The sequence below is a fragment of the Sus scrofa genome, chromosome 3 (genome assembly GCF_000003025.6).
Source record: "Sus scrofa isolate TJ Tabasco breed Duroc chromosome 3, Sscrofa11.1, whole genome shotgun sequence".
Classification (NCBI taxonomy): Eukaryota; Metazoa; Chordata; class Mammalia; order Artiodactyla; family Suidae; genus Sus; species Sus scrofa.
This window is the reverse complement of record NC_010445.4, coordinates 54,146,428-54,159,926: the sequence shown is the minus strand read 5'-3', so window position 1 is coordinate 54,159,926 and position 13,499 is coordinate 54,146,428. Positions and strand designations below refer to the sequence as shown.

At 42.3% G+C, this 13,499-nt stretch overlaps 1 protein-coding gene across 9 annotated transcripts in view; it reads right to left on the bottom strand.

Annotated features, from left to right (window-relative positions):
* AFF3 (AF4/FMR2 family member 3) overlaps nucleotides 1-13,499 on the bottom strand; it is a 594,726-nt gene that overhangs the window by 570,275 nt on the left and 10,952 nt on the right. Inside the window, exon 2 of one of the 9 annotated variants that reach the window (XM_021088185.1) lies at nucleotides 10,134-10,244. The exons of the other annotated variants lie outside the window; for them this stretch is intronic. The gene's annotated coding sequence lies outside the window, so the exon portion shown is untranslated. The remainder of the gene's footprint in view (nucleotides 1-10,133; nucleotides 10,245-13,499) is intronic. 9 annotated transcript variants of the gene reach the window in all.

Below are 13,499 nucleotides of genomic sequence, written 5' to 3'. Positions count from 1 at the left end.
AGTCCTTCTATTGAGCTACTTTTTAAAAATTATCTCATGGATGTTGTATTTGCAAAATAATTTGCAGATATAATTTCAGGCCTACAGTGATATTATCTATTTTCAGAGAAGTATATTCATTTCCACCAGGTTTGTTGGCTCATTAGCAATTCAGAATTACCTTTACATCATTTCACAAGTTGGGGGAATTTGAAATTATAATAAAGTACCTCTAGGGCATGTCTACTTTCAAGCCCCTATTTCTTTTATGGTGCACTCTTCCTCCAGTTCCAGTCCAAATAATAAGGTTCATTGTGCTTTGGTTTTTCTTGATGGATCCTGACTTTTGTCATCTTCTGAGCCCCAGAGCACTGTCCACAGCTTGTGTTAGCCTCTTGACTGCTTGCCTCCAAAATTGGCCAAAAGAGAAAAGTAGCCCTAGACCCCAAATTCACTTCCTTTCATTCCTGTTTTCTTGTGGAGCTTGCCTCTGCAGTTCTTCAGTCAATTTTTAGATCTCTACTGTCTTTAGAGCCTGACTATTCAAAAACTTCTTTAGATGCACTGACTAGATGCATGTGTGCTATGTAAAACCAAGTTTTGTTTGGATTTGGGTGATTTGCTCCAACAGTGACCTTCACAGGATGGCTGTGAACTCTCCTGTGTATTGATTAGGAGCACAGGCTTTGGAGCCAGCAAATCTGGTTCAAATCTTTGTTTGGCTTCTCTCAGCCCTGTGATTTTCAGCAACTTAATTAAACTTTCTGGTTCTCACGTCTCTCACTGGTAAAACATGAATGATGATTATCGCTCCTTTATGGACAAATAAATGGAATAATATTGCAAAGATATAAGAGAGAGTTGGCATCTAGTATAAGCACTCATCAAATGGCAACTATTCTTATTTCAAATGAAATTTTTAAATATTTAATAACATGAGCCAAAGATAACTGTTTTAGATTTAAGATGGTTGTAATTATGGGACTCCCCCCCTCCACCCCCTGGTGTCGTATTTCAGAAAGGAACTCTTAGGTCATGACTCTGGGGGTCCTGGCAATACTTGCTTGTAATTTTTCCATACTCAAATCTCAGCAGTGTTTATGCTTTAGAACTCAGGTGCCCAGTGGAATACTTTCCTTGTATTCTGGGGTCAATTACAAACTCCAATTAAGGCAAATCTGGCTTTGCCTATGTGGAGCCTTAAAGCATACCTACACGCAGAGATGTGTGAGACTCCTGCCCCTGTGTCTAAATTTCTACAATTGCCCCAACTGGTTTTTTTTTTTTTTTTAATGTCTTTGTATATATTTTTATTTTTTTGATTTTTATTTTTTTCATTATAGCTGGTTTATAGTGTTCTGTCAATTTTCTACTGTACAGCATGGTGACCCGGTTACACATACATGTATACATTCTTTTTTCTCACATTATCATGCTCCATCATAAGTGACTAGACAAAGTTCCCAGTGCTATACAGCAGGATCTCATTACCTACCCATTCCAAAGGCAATAGTCTGCATCTATTAACCCCAAGTTCCCAATCCATCCCACTCCCACCCTCTCCCCCTTGGCAACCACAAGTCTATTCTCCAAGTCCATGATTCTAATATATGGCACAAATGAACCTTGCCCTGATTGTTTTAATGTCTCCACTTGTTCCTTCTTCACCCACAGGTAAAGCCAAAGGTTCAGGAGCAAAAAGTCCCAATCATTACCCTCAGGGGCCCCATTGTTCTTGCCCCAGTTTAAATGCCTTGGCCCTATTTTACTCTCTAGAGATTATCCACTCTTCAGGAGACTGTTGCTGCCTCTTCTGCCTATTGGGCACTTGAAAGCAGTTCATTTAAACATCAATAACTAGGAGTCTTCATTGACCTCACCTAGTCTTGACCCCAGAACAAAATCTTGTGAAAAGTCAATAAAAGTAGCAAACAATGTTATGTTACTCTTGGTGGACTTGGCAAAACAATGAGAGGGTTTAACAATAGTTAATCACGGACTTAGGAGTTGCTAGCAAGTATTGAGTGTTTACAAAGCATCAGGCGGTAGGCACACATGTTCTCTTTGGATTCACAAAACAACCAGATGAAGTAGGCACTGTCATTCCCCCTGTTTTATGGGGGAGAAACTGGTTTACAAGGGCAGAGTATTTAACCTGAGGCCGCAAACCAGCAACAGGGCTCTTGTCAGCAACCTGCGGTGTCTTTGTGCTCTCCGTGTAGAATATTAGACTGAGAAACTCAGACTCAGTTTCTTATAGAGGAAACTTGGGAAGTTTTGAACAAACATTCAGAAAAGTAATAGGTCTGTAGTTATTCTACAGCATTGCTCTCTTAGAATGGGGTAGATTTTTGCTTTTCTTTGGTGCCGGTTGGGGGAAGAATAAACCTTTAGTTTTTCAAAATGTGCCTACTTTACCAATGCAATTAAGTTGCAAACCAATAACAAGGAGATAACTTGGAAAGAAAGCATAGGAGCACTTTCTAAGCATTTAGGAAATGAGAAAAAAAATCATAATGGTATTAGAATATGTTTATATGGAATGATAATATCCCTGTCATGTATTAAAACATAAGGGATATAAATAGCATTTCTTAAGGAGAAGGCATATTCTTAAATACTTACATTAGAAAAAATAAAGTCCCATAATTTTTTAAAAAGTGAAGTACAGTTGATTTGCAATGTTGTGTTCATTTCAGATGTTCATCAAAGTGATTCAGACCTATATCTATAAACATCCATGTATCTACACATAGATGTACTTTTTCAGATTCTTTCTCTTCTAGATTATTACAACATTTTGAGTATAGTGCCCTGTAGTATACAGTAGGTCTTTGTTGGGAGACTGTGCTTTGAAAGCCCATCCTGATGAGGACAGAGATTGAGGACTTAATGAAAGCAATTCCCTTAACAAACATCCAAACCCATCCATCAGAAGAGGGGGAGGGAGGGCAAAGGGAGAACATCTGGTCAGGGAGGAGTTGGTGTCTAAAATAATCCATAAGAGGAGGCATTAGCAAGTCCTGAGAAGCTTCCTAGAGAAGCTAATAATGGGCAAAATGAGAGGTGACATTCCTGCACATACAGCTGACCCTTGAACCACACAGGTTGAATCAGTCCTTAAATGGGAATTTTTCAATCAAGCTTAAGTGGAAATTGTTTTCAGTAGCAAATACTACAGTGCTACACAATGGGTGGTTGGTTGAATTTGCAGATGCAGAACCTCAGATGTGAAGCACTAAGGGTTAGTTAAACACAGATTCTTGACTCCGTGGAGGCGGGATCCCCTAACCCTGGCATTGTTCAAGGATAATTGAATAAAGCTGTGAAAAACTGAACCTTTTGGATCAACTGGAATATGAGTTTCTACAAGCTTTCCAACTAGAAGCATTTAGTGGGTAACAAGGTTGCAGAATATATCTCATGACAAATTCTAACAGCCCAATCCAAAACTTTCCACAGAAATCACGGTACTTGAGGAAATTTTATAGAGGCAAAATGAAATTACAATAAGAATAAAACTGCTTAGTAGTCTGCTGACTTGCCTATGTATACAAGGGTTTTTTTTTCCCCTGTTGAATACTTACCCAACCAGAAGCCTGAAATCTGAAAGGCAAGCACCCCATCTACCCTAATAGTTCTGGCTATCCTGACTTATCTGAGGAAAGGAACTAAATCCCCCCTTGACTTATTAAGACAATTAAAATGTAGCTTCACACTATTCACAACAGCCAAGACATGGAAACAGCCTAAATGTCCATCAACAGAGGAATGGATAAAGAAGATGACATTTTTTGCAGGGGAATACTGTTCAGCCATTAAAAAGAAAAAATAAAGGCATTTGCAGCAACAGGGACCCAACTAGAGATTCTCATACTATAAAGTAAGTCAGAAAAAAATAAGACAAATACCATATGATATCACTTACATGTGGAATCTAAAATATGGCATAAATGAACCTATCTATAAAACAGAAACAGACTCACAGACATAGAGAACAGACTTGTGGCTGCCAAGGAGAAATGGGGAGAGTGTGGGATGGATGGGAAGTTTGGGGTTAATAGATGCAAACTATTTGGAATGGATGGGCAATGAGATCCTACAGTGCAACACATAAAACTATATCCAATCTCTTGAGATAGAACATGGTAGAAGATAATATGAGAAAGGAAATATATATATATATATATGATTGGGTCACTGCTGTACAGCAGAAATTGGCACAACATTATAAATCAACTATAATTTTTTTAAATGTAGCTTCAGAAGACTATCATGAGATGGAAGAGTCCTTTACTTTGTCTCAGCCTTTTAACCTACTCCAATGAGTCTATGTATGGATAGAAATAGATTCAGGGGCTGCTACTACCCAGGAGCAGGTGAGAAGGTGAAATGGTCTACACCACCTGTTCCAGAGATCATGGAGATGAAGGAAGGGTGGTCATCTAAGGCCACAGCAGCGGCTTCCCAAGTGAAGAAAAATAAATGAAGTTCCCATACCCATACGGCCAGTCAGCCATCCTCGGTCAGGCCTAAACCACTAAGTCCTCAAAGAATGCTGGTTGGGTGAATACATTTATTTAGAAAGAGCCAGAGCTGGTTGAGGCTTGGGGCTAAATGTTAAAGGATGGATTTGGCCAGTGGAAAAAGAGGTTTGTTCCAATCAGAGAGGAAAGCCAAGGGGTGTGGATGACTTTGAAGTTCTCACTCAGACAGAGGATGGGCAGTGCGGCCAAGGTGACAGGTGAAGGAGGAGATATCCGTCCCAAGTAATAACAAATGTGGTCTCTGGACACCAACCGGGGAAACCTTTCTTCGGAGCCTGGTGGATCTTGATGAGTGTTACCGTCTCAAACCACCTTTGTCTGTACCTACACGACTACAATCTTCTGATCATCTATCTTACTGACACATTTATGACTATTTTAGAACTCGAATCTTTATTATTTATTTTGTCTTTTTAGGTCCACACCTTCGGCATATGGAGGTTCTCAGGCTAGGGGTCAAATCAGAGCTGTCGCCGCCGGCCTACACCACAGCCACAGCTCACAGCAGCACCAGATCTTTAACCCACTAAGTGAGGCCAAGGATCAAACCGGAGTCCTCATGGATGCTAGTCGGGTTCGTTAACCGCTGAGCCACAACAGGAACTCCGAGTCTTTATATATTTTCAGTTTTGTTATTTTCCACAACAGACTGTTGACTACTAAAGGCTAAGATGATTGATCCTGCAAGAACTCTCCAAAAGCAGGGACTTTATTGCTAATGCTTTATTATCACCTTCAGGTCACAAGTGGGCTGTCATCTTTCTGGTTCCTTTCTCACACCTAATGTGTTCCTGGGCTAACGTTTTAGGAAATTAAGGCATTAACATACAGCAACTTCAAGGATGTTGGGGGGTGGTTGCAAAACTAAGAGGTGGTTGTAGCGCAAATGCAAAGAATGAAGATGAAGGTAACCGTGAGGTTACCCAACCCAAATAAAGCCTGAATATGACTCAGGAATAAAAAGCTACATGGTTGGGAGTTACTGTTCTGGCTCAGCAGAAACAAATCTGACTGGCATCCATGAGGATACAGGTTCAATCCCTGGCTTCGTTCATTGGGTTAAGGATCCGGTGTTGCTGTGAGCTGTGGTGTAGATCGCAGACATGGCTCAGATCTGGATTGCTGTGGCTGTGGTATAGGCCAGCAACTTCAGCTTCTATTCGACCCCTAGCCTGGGAACATCCATATGCCATGGGTGTGGCCCTAAAAAGACAAAAAAAAAAAAAAAAAGCTACATGGTCAGAAACAGGGCCCAGGTATGAGTAATGGAGACTAAGCCTTTTCAGTGAAAAGGAAGCAAAATGGCTCTTTAATAAATTAAATCAATTTTCTCAAGTTGTGTATTTTCTAAACCGAACATTTCCCAAAATGTGCTTTTCTCAATGTGTATTAGCAATGAAAGGCTCTGAGAAGACCAGCCATAAGAGAAAACTAACTTCATTTAACCCAGAGATGATCAAACTCATTTGACCTGGGAATGCATCTTTCATAGAAGCTCTATTGCCACCTTCCAGGAAGGTGTGGGAAATGTTGAATTAAGAAACCAATTCAGGGAGTTCCCATCATGACTCAGCGGTTAATGAACCCAACTGGTATCCATAAGGATGCAGGTTCAATCCCTGGCCTCGCTCAGGGGGTTGAGGATCCGATGTTGCCATGAGCTGTGGGGTAGGTTGCATATGCGGCTCGGATCCCACGTTACTGTGGCTGTGGTGTAGGCTGGCAGCTTCAGCTCTGATTCTACCACTAGCCTGGGAACCTCCATATGCCTCAGGTGTGGCCCTAAGAGGAAAAAAAAAATTCATACTTTAATGTTATGATATCTGGTATACCTAGGTGATACATATATACTTATTTTTTAATTTTTAGGGTAATTTTAAGTAACAAAATCATTATTCATTGTCAATAGGCTTTTTTCCAAAAAGTGAATTTTTAAAAGATAAAGTAGTGATGACCTTCGGAATGCAGACAAAACCTCAGAATTAGGAAGAATGTGGCTTTAACATCTACTAAAAAATAATTTAAGAAGTATCTACCATCTCATGGCCTGCCCAACCCAAGAATAAATTATTCCCTCTAGTTACACAGCTCATAGTGCCTCGGAAACTCTTAATTCTGCTTAGATGCCTTCTGAGTGTGAGTGAAATTTAATTATCTCATTTGCTTTAATAGCAGAGTGTAGATTAATGGTGTAAGAGGAAAAGATGGCTTGTAACATGAGTGGTAAGGTGCAGAGTCCCTGGCGTGACCATCACGGCGGAAACTTGAACTCTAGAGCCCAGGAAAGTGTCCGTTTATAGAAAAGACAGAGCTTTGGCTCCCATAACATGCTTTTTCCATTTATACTGAAATTTATTTGGTTTGGGGGAATGAGAATAAAAGTGTTCATCAGGCAAACTGCTGTTCAAATTTTGACTTCATCACTTACAAGCTATTTAACCACAGGCAAATCTCTGGCTTCGGTTTCCTCTTCGTAAAATGGCATTAATAGCTGGGAGTACTAGAAGAAAGCTGTCCTCATTTATGCTTTTAGAAATCTTCAGGATGATTACTATTCACCATCTCGTTACCCTCAAGCAAAGCTTCCCAGCAGACACACCCCTCCATCCCACTCAAGGCTCTAAAGGAGAGAGATCCAGTCAGAAAATAGACCTGCTGACAGTGAACACGTACATAAACACACTTAATCTTTCTCTCTGAAATGGAAATGCAAAACCAAGGCTCATCAGGCATATGAGGAGAACTGTGGCATGAAAAAGACCAAAAGAAACAAAAACAGACCCGGGTGGGGGGGGAAGACATTTAGGAAAAAGGAGACAAGACTGAAAAAACTGTCTAATTACTTTGTCCAGAGAATTTTGGAGAAAATATTATATCCTTACAATCAGAACAAAATGATAAGGAAAAGAAAAAATAGAGAATAAAAGGCAGGGTTTGCAGATTAAAAAAAATAACACCGATTGAAAAAAAAATTTAACTAAAGAAGGACTAGAAACTAAACTTGCCAAACTCTCCCTACTCTCTTAGAATGTAGGGGGGGAAACGACAAAAAAATTAAAAACTATGAGAGAAATCATCCAGAAGATTTCACATATAGACTTGGAAATGAAAAAAATTATCAAAAAATAGTTGAAGAGGGAGTTCCCGTCATGGTGCAGCTGAAATGAATTCAGCTAGGAACCATGAGGTTGCGGGTTTGATCCCTGGCTTCGCTCAGTGGGTCAAGAATCCGATGTTGCCTTGAGCTGTGGTGTAGGTCGAAGATGCGGCTCGGATCCCGAGTTGCTGTGGCTCTGGCATAGACTGGCAGCTGTAGCTCTGATTACACCCCTAGCATGGGAACCTCCATATGCCATAGTTGTGGCTCTAAAAGGACAAAAGACAAAAAAAAAAAAAAAAAAAGTTGAAGAAAATTGTCCAAATTTTAAGGACAAAATTCTTCAGAATGAAAAGAGCTTTCTGGATGCCCAGAACAGTTAAAGAAAGCCATACCTAGACATATTTTTATCAAGGATAAAAGGAAATTTTATCTAAAGACTTCTATACCCAGCCAGGTATCAATCAAGCATGAAGGCAGAACAATGGTATTTTCAGGCATAAAAACAAAAACAAAAACAAAAACAAATCTCAGAAAATGCATTTCCCATACATGTTTTCCTGTAAAGGTGTTTGGAAATATACCTAGAAAAATGAAAGAATAGAATAGGAAGGATGTTGAGGGATCTAGGAGTTTGGGGATCCTATCCCAGGCTCCTGGTAGCAGTGGGAAAAATTTGCAGAGCAGCAATTGCATAGCAGGTTTAGAAGGAGGATAAACAGACTGGAGCAGAGGATGAGGCGGAGATCAGGAATGGAGGTCCCCAGGAGAAAAAGAGGACTGAATAGAAAAGACCGGCTTGGGGGAAATTAACCACAAGGGCAAATAATGCAAGAAAAACAATAGTATCTGTTGGAAACTCCAGAAATCAGGGGTAAGGTGAGGAATGTGTAATAAAGCTGAATGCATCATAAAACCATAATTCACACTTGAAGCAAACTAAAGTGTGGCCACATTGGAGGATAAAAACAAAGAGAGAGAAAATCCCTTGAACCTTGATTCTGAGATCATCCTCTCTTGACGGGCCCGGGGTTATGATGTCAGATATTAAATGACATGATCGATGTAAGGAAAAGCCATGAGATGTGGCTGCAACTGCTGGACAGAGTGTATAGTAACTGTTTAACCCACAAAGTGGGATTTGCAAGGTAGAGACAAGGGCAGGGCACCAGCTTCACCTTCTAAAGTGAGGGCTCAGCAATATAATATTATCAAAAGCTGAGAAATATCAATGTTGTGTAATACTTCAAATTACAAATACAATAAACAGAGGAAAAACAAGGATAATAATATAAATGTCAGGCATGGGGTATGTCTGAGATTCTGGAGCAGAGGGGTGGTTGTATTGAGCTAAAGCCTCATCTTCCTATCAAAGAGGCTGTAAAGAATATCTCTTCCTAATACATTGTAAAAATAAGCATGATGGAGTTCCCCATTGTGGCACAGCAAAAATGAATCCGACTAGTATCCATGAGGATGTGAGTTTGATCCCTGGCCTCCCTCAGTGGGTTAACGATCCAGCGTTGCTGTGGCTGTGGTGTTGGCCGGCAGCTGCAGCTCCAGTTCAACCCTTAGCCTGGGAACCTCCATATGCTGTGGGTGTGGCCCTAAAAAGGAAAAAAAAAATAGCATGATAAGCCTGTTGTCTCTTTCGAGGCACGAGTGGAAGAATTGAAGATGGAAACAATCTCTTAGAATTGAGACCTTGTTCATCTAACTTGTCCCCGGTGCCTCGTACCTGGTTCCCTGCCTGCTTGATACACGGTGAATGAAAAGAAACTGACTCTGGGGATCGGTGTTCGGGTGGGGAGGGAAGGGTCAGAGCGTGTCTCTTCCCAACGTTGGGTGGTTACCAGAGCAAGGTATTGGAGGAAGAAAGCTACACCTGTAAGAGGAGACTGAAGAATGGAATAAGCCATGCAGCATGGTGGTTTCCTTGGGGATATGAGCAGTAAGAGGGAACTGAGAAGGATTCAGGCAGTTGAGGGAAGAGAGCTGCAGGCTGGGGACCACCTGTGAGCATGGGGGAGAGGAGGGGCCCAAGATAGTCAGGCTTTGCCCACTACATTTGGGAGGCTGAGGAATCACTAAAGAAATGTGAAAAAGAAAAAAAGAATGAATAAAAGGGAGTTCCCACTGTGGCTCAGCAGTAACAAACCCGACTAGTATTCATGAGGACACAGGTACAATCCTTGGCCTTGCTCAGTGGGTTAAGGATCCAGCATTGCTGTGAGCTGTGGTGTAGGTTGCATATCTGGCTCAGATCCCGCGTTGCTGTGGCTGTGGTAAAGGCTGGCAGCTGCAGCTCTGATTCGACCCCTAGTCTGGGAACTTTCATATGCTGCAAGTGGGGTCCTAAAGAGCAGAAAGAGAGAGAGAGAGAGAGAGGTAGGAAGGAAGGAAGGAAGGAAGGAAAGAAGGAAGGAAGGAAGGAAGGAAGGAAGGAAGGAAGGAAGGAAGGAAAGGAAGAAATCTGATGCAAGGGCTGTGACCCTTCTGTATTTCCTTACCGTGAGTGAGGCAGGGGACTCCTGTGCCTGTGCTTGTGGCCAGAGCTCCTGGACAGTTCTGTTCTTGGCCTATCAGGAAGGCACTGGGCTGGTGGATTTGCTTTTCAGTATCTAATAACGTGGAGCACCAAAGGAGAAGCAAAGGCTCTTTCAGCTAACTGAGTAGAATCCCATTCATGGAGTGCCTACACTGAACAAGCTGAGCCGAGAACTCAGGGGGCGGCGGGTGGTCCGGGAAGGGGTGGATTTCCTTATCCCCATGGTTCTGCTGCTTCTTGGGCTGTGGGGAAGCTGTTTCAGCAGGAAGCCAGAGGAACATTCTCAGGCCATTTAGGCACTGATCAGTGGCAAAGCACGTTCTATTTGAGAAGCTGGAGGAGCGTTTGCTGGGCTCTCAGGAGCGTGGAGCTGGGCCAGGTGCCAAGGAGCATTATAAAAATACGGGCTCTACCCGCCAAGAAGCGCCTGTTCTTGGAAAAGAGAAATAGATGGGGATGAAGGCAGATCCAGATTCTCCCAGGGCACAGATACTGCACGGGGATTAAGGCTGGGTGCCCTGGGAAGCTGAATGCACTCTTCCAACCCACCAGGGTCCTTGTTAGTGCATCAAAGCTGTAATTTACTGAATGACAAGGGTTCCCAGTGCTTTCTAAGGCACTTAACTTACTTGCAGGATGTTGGGTACACACCAGGGGAATCCGGCTCACTAATCTTTAACACTTGTCATAATGATTTTTCCTTCCATAATACTATTTTCCCCCTGAGAAACCCAAAATGATTACATAAGAAATGTAGAAATATAAGTGTGCGGTATTTTTTAATAAAATGTAGTCCTTGGCCCCAGGGAATTTTTGTAGCAAAAAACCTCTCGAATCAATTATATTTTCTCATTTTGGGTTCCCATAATTGAATATTTTATTTCTATATTTATTTAATTTCTTTCCAAATGAAAAGGTGGAGTTATGTTGACATGCGGAGAAAAGGTAGGTATTATTAATTAAAGTTGTTTTAAGTCGACAATGCAAACAGTGCTGCTGCATATAAATTTGCTTCCACGGGCTGTCAGGCTGTTCTGTGGGGTTACACGAATATTTCTGGCAATCCCATTGGCTGGCGGTACAGGAGTGCAGCTTTCTGGTCCTCTTGAGGAGGTTAGTCTGCAGTCTCAGTTCACTGAGTCAGAGAAAAAGTACATATGCGCCCAGCCAGGTGTTTAGGGATGGGTGAGGAATACCAGGTTCAGCAGCCAGGGTCCTGTGGCTACTTGTTGGCAGAGCCAGAACCAGACTGGGTGTCTTTGATTCCTGGGGGATGCTTCTTCCTGACTCCCTGAACCCCAGGACCTAGTTGGCCTGATCTCTGAGCCTCAACTATGGCTCCACACCCCTGCTACACCAAGATTTTGAACGTCTGAACAAACAAGACCAGAGAGGAGTAGCCCCAAGGGGTCCCTCCTCCCAGCTTGATGCTGGTGAGTTACCCAGAGGCAGAGAGAGCTCTCTGAATGAGGTGAACCCAGGTGGGAGTCAGCACCACTTGGCAAATGTGTGGATCTTTGACATTCTCTTGCTAGCTCCCTTTCTCAGCTGGGGACTCCTTTATAATACTATCAACCCTAGTGTTCTCTCTCTCTTTCCCCCTCTCTCCCCCTCCATCTCTCTCTCTCCCTCCCTCCCTCTCTGCCCCCCACCCCCCCGCCTTGCCCACTCTCATGGGAAAAGCTCTCAAGAGCCTTCTAATGTTTTTAGTGGTTGGTTAAGGATGACTGGTGTGACCCACTCAAGATAGGTTAATTTCAGAGTTCAGGCAATGAGTTTTCCAGAGCCTGCCTCTTCCAACCCAGGCCACTGGAAATTAATAAATGTTGGTTATTGTTATTTGGCCCAATAACACAGAGAATCGTGATCTGCCTGGCCTAGTCAATCTCCTATTCTTTTGTTTATTCATTGTGACATCAGAAGGCAAAATGGGAAGCCAGGGCCAAAATCACAAAGAGGCTGATTTTACTTTGAAATGAAGGCTTTTCCAATAATTGAAACTCTCTGGAAAAGGAATGGCCATATCAAGGGGCTATGAGGTTTCCGTGGCCAAAGGTAGTCAAAGAGAATGACTGACTACTTACCAAAATGTGTTGGAAAAGGCCGGTAGGTTTAAAATAGATGACCCCTAAGGTCTCAACTCTGAGCTATTTAATTTGCTTATCCCTCCTATGGACACGTTTCTGGAGTTGGGTCAGAGGTCAGGGGTCAACAGTCAGGCACCTCCAGTCCATCTGCCGCCTTGGCTAACCCAAGCTGCTCTTCCACTAAATCTGACCAGGAATGTGTAGGTCATGGCTTCAAGGAGAACAGCTGGGTGGAATACAAGCTAATGGGTCAGAGCTCCCAGATGTCAGCTACGCTGTCACCGTGGACAAACTCAGCAGCAGCAACACCCGAAGGGTCTATTTTGATGAGATTCTGAAACAAGAATCCCTAATGATCTGCCCCATCTAGAATCACAGGAAAATGTGGCAGGGATCTCATCATATCATTGGAATGTGTGCCCTTGCCAATTACTCTGGACGGATGCTTCCTGATGTAAACAATCAGCTGAACATAAAATCTAAATAATATATTTGACACTTTACTCAAGACCAAAAAAGATTGGCTATTTAGGCAAAAAAAGAAAAAAGAAAAAAACACCCATCAGCCTTGTCGTTTTCCTGGCAAATGTGCTATGACTAAGTGGATGTATATAAAACAGTTGACATTATTAGCAAGGAATGGTCAGGCCGTTCCAACGGGCAATTTACTCTCCAGGAAACCAGTAGGGCCTGTGCTAGATACATACTCTTTTTCCAGGTTACTCAGGGCCATTTAGAAAATTACTATTGTTATTCACAAAATGCTCCACCAAAATCTGAGCAATTAACCCTCTCCCCAACTTGTCTCATTTACCTGTTCCTCCAGTAAGAGGCATGTGAGAGCTGATATGGCTCCTGAGTCTACATAATTTAAAAAGCTACTTTTTACTGAGTTCTTGGTATGTTCCAGGCCCTCAGAGTGTGTTACATACACCCTCATGAAGTCTTCACAGCAACCCAAATGTATTATCATGCCTATTTTCACTGAAGAGTAAACTGAGCCTCAGAGAGAAAAGTCATTTGCCCACAGTCATCCAGCAAAGTACTGGATGTTCTTTTCTACCAGGAGGCACACCTGGGATTTGAGTTGAGGTTTCATCTCAACTTATCAAAGCCTTTACACATGTCCTCTATGTGGTCCTGCCTCACACAACGTGTCCTGTCCATGAGGAGGAGGTGGGTCATGGCCTGGTGTCACTGGCACAAATCCTTGTCTTAAGGGAGCTGCAGAATGTATGTTA